Here is a 10,948-nt window from a genome sequence, read left to right on the forward strand (position 1 = left end):
GCATTGAAATTCTTTTGTGAATTCATAAATTATTTAACACTAGTCTCAAAAATAGAGGGAATCTTATTAAAATTTCCATAAGAGTTGTTGTAGGAATTACCATAACTATTAGAGGAATTACTAGGAAACGACATAGAATTGAAATTTCCTCTATACGCGTTGTTACCAAAATTGTTCCTACCAACAAAATTCACATCCATAGATTCATTATTATTCTCAATCAAAGTGGACAAAGGCATATCATTAGGATCAGAAGAAGCACTCTTATTAGCAAACAATTTCATAAGTTCATCCATCTTTCCACTCAAATCATTAATCTCTTCTATTGCATGAACTTTTTTATTAGTAGATCTTTTGTGTGCCATTAAGAATAATTAATCATAAAATGATCTAGGAGTTTAGTTACTTCTCCTAAAGTGATTTCCATAAAAGTGCCTCCCACGGCTGAATCTAAAAGATTTTTAGAAGCAAAATTCAATCTAGCATAAAAAATTTGTATAATCATCCATAAATTCAAACCATGTGTAGGGCAATTATGTATCATTAATTTCATCCTCTCCCAAGCTTGTGCAACATGCTCATGATCAAGTTGCTTAAAGTTCATAAAATTGTTTCTAAGAGAGATGATCTTAGCGGGAGGAAAATACTTAGAGATAAAAGCATCTTTGCACTTATTCCATGAATCAATACTATTTTTAGGCAAAGAAGAGAACCAAGTTTTAGCACGATTTCTAAGCAAAAACGGAAATAGCTTCAATTTAACAATATCTTTATCCACATCTTTCTTCTTTTGCATATCACATAAATCAACAAAGCTGTTTAGATGGGTAGCAGCATCCTCACTAGGAAGGCCAGCAAATTGATCTTTCAAGACAAGATTCAGCAAAGCAGTATGGACTTCACAAGATTCAACATCGGTAAGAGGAGCAATCGGAGTGCTAATAAAATCATTATAGTTGGTATTGGAAAAGTCATATAATTTAGTATTATCTTGAGCCATCATGACAAACAATCAATCCAACAAACAATCACACAAGAGGCAAGCGAACAGAGACGAACAGAAAAAGGGCAAACGGAAAAGAGGCAAATAAAACGGCAAGGGTGAAGTTGGGCAGAGGAAAACGAGAGGAAAATGGCAAATAATGTAATGTGAGGGATAAGAGTTTGTGATGGGTACTTGATATGTCTTGACTTGGAGTAGATCTCCTCGGCAGTGGCGCCAGCAATCCTTCGTGCTACCTCTTGAGCATGCATTGGTTTTCCCTTGAAGAGGAAAGGGTGATGCAGCAAAGTAGCATAAGTATTTCCCTCAGTTTTTGAGAACCAAGGTATCAATCCAGTAGGAGACTACATGCAAGTCACCTAGTACCTGCACAAACAAACAAGAACCTCGCAACCAACGTGATAAAGGGATTTTTAATCCCTTCACGGTCACTTACGAAAGTGAGATCTGATAGAGATAATAAGATAAATATTTTTGGTATTTTTGTTGTATAGATTGAAAAGTAAAGATTGCAAAATAAATACTAAACTAGAATTCTAGATCGAAAACTTATATGATGTAAAGCAGACCCGGGGGCCATAGGTTTCACTAGTGGCTTCCCTCAAGATAGCATATATTACGATGGGTGAACAAATTGCTGCCGAGCAATTGATAGAAAAGCGCATAGTTATTATGATATCTAGGCATGATCATGAACATAGGCATCACCTCCGTGACAAGTAGACCGAAACGATTCTGCATCTACTACTATTACTCCACACATCGACCGCTATCCAGCATGCATCTAGAGTATTAAGTTCATAAGAACAGAGTAACGCATAAGGCAAGATGACATGATGTAGACGGATAAACTCAAGCAATATGATATAAACCCCATCTTTTTATCCTCGATGGCAACAATACAATATGTGCATTGCTGCCCCTACTGTCACTAGGAAAGGACACCGCAAGATTGAACCCAAAGCTAAGCACTTCTCCCATTGCAAGAAAGATCAATCTAGTAGGCGAAACCAAACTCATAATTCGAAGAGACATGAAAAGATATCAAATCATGCATATAAGAATTCAGAGAAGAATCAAATATTGTTCATAAATAATCTTAATCATAAACCCACAATTCATCGGATCCCGGCAAACACACCGCAAAAAGAATTACATCGAAAGATCTCCAAGAACATCGAGGAGAACTTTGTATTGAGATCCAAAGAGAGAGAAGAAGCCATCTAGCTAATAACTATGGACCAGAAGGTCTGTGGTAAACTACTCACACATCATCGGAGAGGCTATGGTGTTGATGTAGAAGCCCTCCGTGATCGATTCCCCCTCCGGCAGATCGCCGGAAAAGGTCCCCAGATGGGATCTCACAGGTACAGAAGGCTGCGGCGGTGGAAAAGTGGCTTCGTGGCTCTCCCGGATGTTTTCAGGGTATAAGAGTATATATAGGCGAAAGAAGTAGGTCGGTGGAGCTGCGAGGGGCCCACGAGTGTGGGGGCGCACCTGTCCCCCCTGGGCGCGCCGCCCTACCTTGTGGCCATCTTGCTGCTTCCTTGACGTCCACTCCAAGTCTCCTGCATCACGTTTGTTCCAAAAATAATCCTCGCGAAAGTTTCATTCCGATTGATATTCCTTTTCTGTGAAACACTGAAATAAGCAAAAGAACAGTTTGCACTTTGCTTTTTGTTAATAGGTTAGTCCCAAAAATAATATAAAAGTGTATAATAAAGCCCATAAACATCCAAAACAGATAATATAATAGCACGGAACAATCAAAAATTATAGATACGTTGGAGACGTATCAGGATTCTTCTCTCTCTTTGGTTCTTAATACAAAGTTCTCCTCGATGTTCTTTGGGATCTATTCGATGTAATTCTTTTTGCGGTGTGTTTTCCGAGATCCGATGAATTGTGGGTTTATGATTAAGATTATCTATGAACAATATTTTATTCTTGTCTGAATTCTTATATGCATGATTTGATATCTTTGCAAATCTCTTCGAATTATCAGTTTGGTTTGCCTACTAAATTGATCTTTCTTGCAATGGGAGAAGTGCTTAGCTTTGGGTTCAATCTTGCGGTGTCCTTTCCCTGTGACAGTAGGGACAACAAGGCACGCATTGTATTGTTGCCATCAAGGATAAAAAGATGGGGTTTATATCATATTGCTTTAGTTTATCCCTCTACACCATGTCATCTTGACTAATGTGTTACTCTATTCTTTTGAACTTAATATTCTAGATGCATGATGGATAGCGGTTGATGTGTGGAGTAATAGTAGTAGATGCAAAATCGTTTCGGTCTGCTTGACATGGACGTGATGCCTAAGTTCATGATCATGCCTAGATATCATCATAACTATGCACTTTTCTATCAATTGCTCGACAGTAATTTTTTCACCCACCGTAATATATGATATCTTGAGAGAAGGCAGTAGTGAAACCTATGGCCCCCGGGTCTACTTTCGATCATATAATTTCTTCTACAATTCTAGTTTACTATTTATTTTGCAATCTTTACTTTTCAACCTATACAACAAAAATACCAAAAATATTTATCTTATTATATCTATCAGATCTCACTTTCGTAAGTGATCGTGAAGGGATTGACCACCCCTTTATCGCGTTGGTTGCGAGGTTCTTGTTTGTTTGTGCAGGTACTAGGTGACTTGTGTGTAGTCTCCTACTGGATTGATACCTTGGTTCTCAAAAACTGAGGGAAATACTTATGCTACTTTGCTGCATCACCCTTTCCTCTTCAAGGAAAACCAACGCATGCTCAAGAGGTAGCAAGAAGGATTTCTGGCGCCATTGCCGGGGAGATCTACGCCAAGCCAAGACATACCAAGTCCCCATCACAAACTCCTATCCCTCGTATTACATTATTTTCCATTTGCCTCTCGTTTTCCTCTCCCCCACTTCACATGTCTGTTTTCTTCGCCCTTCTTCCGTTCGATCTCTTGTTTGCTTGTGTTACCATGTACCTTATTTTTGCTTGCATATTCTCCTCCTAAAATTTTATTGATCCTCATCCACTTGCTAATATCTTTAAGAGATCCAATTATGATGAACCTATTGCTAGTGAGTTGAGTGCACTAGATTATCTTTATGAGGTTTTGTTTGAAATTCGTGAATCTGAAAAGTGTGATGAATTACTTTATGAAGCGATTCACAATAGATCTTTGAATAAAAAGCATGATTGCAATGATTTTATTATAAATTCTATTGATGTAAATTGTGCTAATAATATGCAAAACCCTAAGCTTGGGGAAGCTAGTTTTGCTATGTCCTCTACTTGTTGCAATGATCATGATTGGGGTGATTCTTCTTATGATCTTGAAAATTTATTTAAGCCTCATGATGAATATGAGATTGATAATAATGTTTGCAATAATATTGAAAGTGGGTTTGGAAGAGTGTCAAATTTAGATCCCACATATTTGGAGAATGTTCAATCTTATGCAATTTTCGATAAAAGTGGGTTTGGAGAGGTCATGAATTTAGTTAATATTAATCCCACTATTTTGGAAGAGTGTCAACTTTGCATGCATGTGGATCGTGTTGAAAATATGTTATGTGATAGCTATTTTGTTGAATTTTCTTATGATCCCACATGTAATTATTATGAGAGAGGAAAATATGATTGTAGAAATTTCCATGTTACTAAACTACCTCTCGCTATGTTGTGATTGCTATTGTTTCTTTCGCTTCCTTGCATATGCTAGTTTTTGCTTGATATGATAATTTGTTTGCCTATAAGATGCCTATGCATCGGAAGTATATTAGACTTAGATGTGTTTGTCACGTGTTTCGTGATGCTCTCTTTGTGCTTCAATTCTTGTCTTTCATGTGAGCATCATTGAAATTATCAGTGCCTAGCTAGGGGCGTTAAACGATAGCGCTTGTTGGGAGGCAACCCAATTTTATTTTTGTTCCTTGAATTTTGTTCCTGTTTAGTAATAAATAATTCATCTATCCTCTGGTATGATTGTTTTTTATGTTTTAATTCGTGTTTGTGCTAAGTAAAGCCTTTAGGAGCTTCTTGGATGATTGTTATTTGATCTTGCTAAAAAAACAGAAAGTATGCGCTCACGAGAATAATTTTCATTTTTAAACAGAGAGCGATAAAATACTTATTCCAACTGAAGTATATGAATATACAAATTATTTAGGATGTCCTAATTTTTTAGGATTTTTGGAATTACAGAAGTAATCGAAACCTACATATTACTACAGACTGTTCTGTGTTTGACAGATTCTGTTTTTCGTGTGTTGTTTGCTCTTTTTGATGAATCTATGGCTAGTATCCGGGGGGTATGAACCATAGAGAAATAGGAATACAGTAGGTTTAACACCAATATAAATAAATAATGAGTTTATTACAATACCTTAAAGTGGTGGTTTGTTTTCTTATACTAACGGAGCTCATGAGATTTTCTGTTGAGTTTTGTGTTGTGAAGTTTTCAAGTTTTTGGGTAAAGATTTAATGAATTTCGGAACAAGGAGTGGCAAGAGACTAAGCTTGGGGATGCCCAAGGAACCCCAATGTAAAATTCAAAGACAACCAAAATCCTAAGCTTGGGGATGCCCCGGAAGGCATCCCCTCTTTCGTCTTCATCTATTGGTAACTTTACTTGAGGCTATATTTTTATTCACCACATGATATGTGTTTTGCTTGGAGCATCTTCTATGATTTGAGACTTTGCTTTCTAGTTACCACAATCATCCTTGCTGTACACACCTTTTGGTAGAGACACACATGAATCATAATTTATTATAATACTCTATGTGCTTCACTTATATCTTTTGAGCTAGATAATTTTGCTCTAGTGCTTCACTTATAATCTTTTTAGAGCACGGTGGTGGTTTTTTATAGAAATTATTGATCTCTCATGCTTCACTTATATTATTTTGAGAGTCTTTTAGAACAGCATGTTGCTTTGGTTATGAAATTAGTCCTAATATGATAGGCATCCAAGATGGGTATAATAAAAACTTTCATATAGAGTGCATTAAATGTTATGAGAAGTTTGATTCTTGATAGTTGTTTTGAGATATAAAGGTGGTAATATTAGAGTTGTGCTAGTTGAGTAATTATGGAATTGAGAAATACTTGTGTTGAAGTTGGCAAGTCCCGTAGCATGCACGTATGGTAAAAGTTGTGTGACAAATTTGAAGCATGGGGTGTTCTTTGATTGCTTTCCTTATGAGTGGCGGTCGGGGACGAGCGATGGTCTTTTCCTACCAATATATCCCCCTAGGAGCATGCGCGTAGTGCTTGGTTTTGATGACTTGTAGATTTTTGCAATAAGTATATGAGTTCTTTATGACTAATGTTGAGTCCATGGATTATACGCACTCTCACCCTTCCATCATTGCTAGCCTCTTCGGTACCATGCATTGCCCTTTCTCACCTCGAGAGTTGGTGCAAACTTCACCGGTGCATCCAAAATCCGTGATATGATACGCTCTATCGCACATAAGCCTCCTTATATTCCTCAAAATAGCCACCATACCTACCTACTATGGCATTCCCATAGCCATTCTAAGATATATTTCCATGCAACTTTCCACCATTTCGTTTATTATGACATGCTCCATCATTGTCATATTGCCTTGCATGATCATGTAGTTGACATCGTATTTGTGGCAAAGCCACCTTCATAATTCTTTCATACATGTCACTCTTGATTCATTGCATATCCTGGTACAACGGCGGAGGCATTCACATAGAGTCATATTTTGTTCTAAGTATCATGTTGTAATTCTTGAGTTGTAAAGTAAATAAAAGTGTGATGATTTTCATTATTAGAGCATTGTCCCATGTGAGGAAAGTTCTTTGAAAAAAACAGTGAAAGGCCATAAAAAAGAGAGGCCAAAAAAGAGAGAAAAATAGAGAAGGGGCAATGTTACTATCCTTTTTCCACACATGTGCTTCAAAGTAGCACCATGATCTTCATGATAGAGAGTCTCTTATGTTGTCACTTTCATATACTAGTGGGGATTTTTCATTATAGAACTTGGCTTGTATATTCCAACAATGGGCTTCCTCAAAATGCCCTAGGTCTTCGTGAGCAAGCAAGTTGGATGCACACCCACTTAGTTTCTTTTGTTGATCTTTCATATAGTTATAGCTCTAGTGCATCCGTTGCATGGCAATCCCTACTCCTTGCATTGACATCAATTGATGGGCATCTCCATAGCACATTCATTAGTCGCGTCAATGTGAGACTTTCTCCCTTTCTGTCTTCTCACACAACCTCCATCATCATATTCTATTCCACCCATAGTGCTATATACATGGCTCCCACTCATATATTGCGTGAAAGTTGAAAAAGTTTGAAAAGGCTAAAGTATGAAACAATTGCTTGGCTTGTCATTGGGGTTGTGCATGATGGGAGAATTTTGTGTGACGAAAATGAAGCATGGCCAAACTATATGATTTTGTAGGGATAAGCTTTCTTTGGCTATGTTATTTTGATAAGACATGATTGCTTGGTTAGGCATGGCTTGAAGTATTATTATTTTTATGTCAATATTAAACTTCTGTTTAGAATCTTTTGGATCTAAACATTCATGGTGCAATAAAGAGAAATACATTGAAAATGATGTTAGGTAGCATTCCACATCAAAAATACATTGAAATCAATAAAGAGGAATTAAGCTTGGGGATGCTTGATACGTCTCAAACGTATCTATAATTTTGTGATTGTTCGATGCTATTATATTATCTGTTTGGGATGTTTATGGGCTTTATTATTGTAACACCGTCGATGCGACTATAGCTCCCACGTGTCGAGGCACGACTTAGAGGCATAATCGCATTGAAGGCATATGTCGCAAGTTAGGCAATCTTCACAACATCCCATGTAATATAAATATAAAGGGGAGATAACATAGTTGGCTTACACTCGCCACGTCAATCAAGTACATAAATAACATTACATCATCCAAACACTCATGGCCCGACTACGGCGCCAAAATAAAAGATAACCCAATATGCGACACGGTCCCGTCACCCCAACTGGGCACCACTACTGATCATCAGGAAAGGAAACATAGTAACGTTGAGAGTCCTCGTCGAACTCCCACTTGAGCTCAAGCCGTCTCTGGAGCGGAATCATCAGCCCTGCATCTGGTGTAATAGTAATCTGTGAGCCACAGGGACTCAGCAATCTCGCACCCTCGCGATCAAGACTATTTAAGCTTATAGGTAAGGCAAGGTAAATATAAGTGGAGCTGCAGCAAGCGACTAGCAATATGGTGGCTAACTTATTCGCAAAAGAGAGCGAGAAGAGGAGGCAAAGCGCGAGCGAGAAACTAGAGAGCAACCTGCGCAAACATTACTCCAACACCGTGTCCACTTCCCGGACTCCGCCGAGAAGAGGCCATCACAGTAACACACTCAGTTGATTCATTTTAATTAAGTTAAGGTTCAAGTTATCTACAACCGGACATTAACAAATTCCCATCTGCCCATAACCGCGGGCACGGCTTTCGAAAGTTCAAATCCCTGCAGGGGAGTCCCAACTTAGCCCATGACAAGCTCTCACGGTCAACGAAGGAATAGACCTCCTCCCAAGACGTTCCGATCAGACTCGGTATCTCGGTATTCAAGACACTTCGACAGGTTAAAACAAGACCAGCAACACCGCCCGAATGTGCCGACAAATCCCGATAGGAGCTGCACATATCTCTTTCTCAGGGCACACTCAGATGAGCGCTCCATACAACTAAAACCAAACCTCGAGTTTCCCCGAGGGGGCGCTGCACAGGACTCTAGTTTGGACCAACACTCAGAGGAGCACTGGCCCGGGGGGTTTAAAATAAGATGACCCTTGGGTCCGCGAACCCAAGGGAAAAGGCTAGGTGGCAAATGGTAAGACCAAGTTGGGCATTGCTGGAAAAGCTTTAATCAAGGCGAACTATCAAGGGGTTCCCATTATAACCCAACCGCGTAAGGAACGCAAAATCCGGGAACATAACACGATATGACGGAAACTAGGGCGGCAAGAGTGGAACAAAACACTAGGCGAGAGGCCGAGCCTTCCACCCTTTACCAAGTATATAGATGCATTAAGATAACAAGATAATATAATGATATCCCAACAAGTAAATAAATGTTCCAACAAGGAACGGCCTCCAATCTTCACCTGCAACTAGCAACGCTATAAGAGGGGCTGAGCAAAGCGGTAACATAGCCAATCAACGGTTTGCTAGGACATGGTGGGTTAGAGGTTTGACATGAATTTGGGAGGCTTGAAAGCAAGTGGTAGGCATCGTAGCAATGGCATAGCAAAAGAGCGAGCAAACTAGCATAGCAAAGATAGTAGTGATTTCGAGGGTATGATCATCTTGCCTGCACAGTTGTCAGAGTTGACTGGATCCTCGAAAGCAAACTCAACAGGGCTCCTCGTTAGAGAACTCATCTCCGGCTCTACCCAAACAAGACAAACAAGCAACAAGGATACAATCAACCACGGTGCAAACTCAAACAACAGATGCAAAGATGATATGCTATGCGGGATGCGATGCGGGATGCAAAATGCAAGATATGACAGGAAATGCATGAACCTGGCCTCAACTTGGAATCCAAGTGTGCCACTGGAAAGATGAGATGAAATCGCTTGAAAACGATATAAAGAACGCCGGAATCGGAGTTACGGTTTGGAAATGGCAAGCGATTCAAAATGACACCGGTCTGCGATTTACAGCAAGTAGCCATCTAAATGCAATGAGATGAACATGCTACAGCACCCAAACATGAAAACAAAATACATGGCAGGGATGCATTCAAGATGCTTAACAAAAGTCTAGCACTGAGCTACGGCCAAATCATCCATTAACAGGTTCAAACAAGCATGGCAAAAATGCATATGACAAACAGATCTCAGACTTAGTGAAATTAACACTTGTCTGGAATTTCAGATCAGGTAGCACTCTTCGGAGCAACAAAACTACATGCTACAGGACTGAACATGGCAAAGTAAAGCATGGCATGGAGCTACTCAAAGAGCTTAACAAAAGTCCCTTAGTGACCTTGAGCCAAAAGGGATCAGAAAATACAATTGCAAGCATGTGAACATAGCAAAAACATAATCAGTTTTCAGACTTAGTGAAAACTGCACATGCTGAAACATAACTCAAGTAGGCATGTTTACGAGCTCGATGCACTCACTACGGTGCAAGTCATGGCAAGACAAGCATACATCCATCAAGAAGGCACAAAATGCAAGCTAGACATGGCAAGAACAATAGCATAGCATGCACGGATCAACTACAACATCATCGGCAAAATTGCAAACAAGTTGACAATCTGCCCAGATTCACAAAGTAGCAAAAGTAGAGCTCGATTGACTCAAGCTAGGGTGCTCCATAATTGCAAACAAAGACATGGATGGATAGAGCACTACAATATTAACAAAACATCCTTACTGATCATCCTCAAAAGAGGCACGGATCACTAGGAAACAACATGAACATATGGCATCATGAGATAAACAGATCCAGGACTTAGTGAAATACTAAGTCCCTGAAAACAGAATTACCAAGTGCACCACTTTGCAAGCTTGCACTAGTCACCACACACATCACAAAAATACATGGGTTGCACCTCTAAAGATGACAAAACCCTTAACAAAACATATGTAGAGCAACTCATAGGGCATATCATGCACACATAATCATGGAAAATGAACAAAAGCCTAAATGGTGTAGCAGATCTGGACATATCTCAAGTAGCCCTCCTTCTAACCAGCATTTCGGGCATCAAAGAACTCAAATGAAATGATGCATGGAATGAAATGATGTACCTCTCTGAGATGAACATTTTGATATGCTATATGCATGAATCGGAGCTACGGATGCAAAGTTACGGAGCAACGAACATGAGTACTTGGGCTAGGGTTTCTGAGAAAAAGTCAACCTCCGAATTTCTAGATCCAGGTTCAGC

The sequence above is a fragment of the Triticum urartu genome, chromosome 6, assembly GCF_003073215.2.
Source record: "Triticum urartu cultivar G1812 chromosome 6, Tu2.1, whole genome shotgun sequence".
In the NCBI taxonomy this organism is placed as follows: domain Eukaryota; kingdom Viridiplantae; phylum Streptophyta; class Magnoliopsida; order Poales; family Poaceae; genus Triticum; species Triticum urartu.